A 1,954-nucleotide genomic window follows, 5' to 3' on the forward strand; every position below is an offset into this window, starting at 1 on the left:
CGCTTCGATGACGACAATTGTCAATGTGAAAAAAAAGCTGAATAAGCACATGATTCACTCATCTAAATTAACTAGACGCGGCATTATATGAGTGATTGTTCTAAGCCTGTCTCGCATAACTAACACCTAAACCTTACAACCTCAGATTTACTTATCCCAGGAGTAACATTTAACTTGCAAGGGAATGTTATCACAGATGCTTGCCTCCAAGTAAACCATGAAACATGTCATGCAGATCAGTAATGTACAACCCGATCTACCTTATAAGAAATACCATAAAACCTACATATAGATGCAAAGGCTACCAGGAGATCTGGTTGTGCGAGGGACAGCAGGTACCATCTTTACAGATGCGGACCAGGACAGTGTGAGGCCGAGGAAGACGATGAAGAAGAGGCCTCAGAGATCCCAGTCCCTGAGCGCCTTGCCTGGGTCCTCGCGGTTTGGTTTGGGGAAGATGACGAGCTTGAGGTTGCTAACGATGCGGGTGAAGCCGCGCTTGACGGTGTACCATACGGGCTCGGTGAGCGTGTTGGGCGGGGGCCCAAAGCAGTCGGACGCGATGGCAACGGAGACGGAAGCGGGCGAGGTGGCGCATGCGGCACGAAGATGGGGACAGAGGAGGTTGGGAGTGGCGGCTTGGAGGATGCCATGGTAGGGGAAGAGGAGATGGGGATGGAAGCGCGCGTAGGGAAGCTAGGGCGGATGCGAGGAGGACGGTGGCGGATGGTGAGTCGTACATGAGGCTCTCGATCTCGTCCATGGCGGACTGCGCCGACGACGCGTTGAGCTGGATTGTGTCCCTGTAGACTGGCAGCGTCAGCGGCAGGGGCCGGCGGCGGCAGGGAATAGAACGTCGGCGACGGCGAGGTGGATGTGTCAGGGTAAGGGAAAGACGGGGACCGGTGCGCAACTGGATTCCGTTTCGATTTCGTGCGAGAGGTCGGGGACTGCGCTGCATAAAGAAATGTCACGGGGGCGTTTACGTAAAATTGGATGCACTCCTCTGAAAAATAATTGCGGCACCTTTTGCAGATGCCGTGGAATAGCCCAAAATTAGCGGCACTTTGGCAGGTAGCCGTGGATTAGCCCAACATTACCGTCAGTTTGTTAGAGCATCTCAAGCCGTCTTCCGTGAAGGGCCCAGAACGCCTTTTTTCATTCGAATGAATGAAAATGGTTCAGTCGCGCCTCTGGATCTTCGTTTTTGTCTAGATTTGGGCTTTTATCCATCTGGGGAGCCCAGGTCATCCCCGCCCCCCCGGGGAGCGCTTGGGGAGTCCGGAGGAAACGAAAGCGCGGGAAACGCCGAGAAAACTTCCCGGGCGGCTGGTGGCCCCGACTTGTCGGTGAGAAAGGCTGATCATCGTCCTCATCGCATCGTATTCCGTGCGCTATAAAAGTCTGCAGCTGGTCAGTCTTCGCCGTATGTGTAGCTTCCACGCGGAGAGTTAATGTCGTCACCTCGGTTTCACGCCGTCACCCTCTATTTATCGCGGAACTACCGTGTCTGGCCGCATTCACCACGTCGTCTCCCTATTCTCACCACCTCTCTCCTCAATCTCACGAGCGAACAATGGCGAACTTCGGCGACGGCGTGGCGAACAACGGCTTCGGGCATCGCTCTCTCCACCAATGGGAGGGGAGGCTACTGCACGCGGCGGGCTACCCCGCGCCACCAATGGTCCCCTCCGTGGTGGAGGGGGTGACGATATCCCGGCGGGAAGGCTGGTTGACCGGCGGCATGACGGGCGCAATAGCGGCATCAGATCCGGCGAGATGCTGCGGGGGCTCGTTGGGTGCCTTCGGCGGCAAGATCTGGTGGTTTCGGTCGGTCGTCTCGAGCCTCGCCTGCAGTGTGCATCGTGGGGGGAGCTCGTCGGACTTTGGTCCGATGTGGCTCCCAGATGCCGAAGCATCGGTTCCGGGCAGTGGCGGGTGACCTCTTTTGGTG

The 1,954-nt window shown here is 56.6% G+C and overlaps 1 pseudogene; it reads right to left on the reverse strand.

Annotated features, from left to right (window-relative positions):
* Positions 1-282: 282 nt before the first annotated feature.
* Positions 283-1,621, reverse strand: LOC124689876 (annotated as a pseudogene).
* Positions 1,622-1,954: the final 333 nt, after the last annotated feature.

The sequence above is a fragment of the Lolium rigidum genome, chromosome 2 (genome assembly GCF_022539505.1).
Source record: "Lolium rigidum isolate FL_2022 chromosome 2, APGP_CSIRO_Lrig_0.1, whole genome shotgun sequence".
NCBI classification, from domain to species: Eukaryota; Viridiplantae; Streptophyta; class Magnoliopsida; order Poales; family Poaceae; genus Lolium; species Lolium rigidum.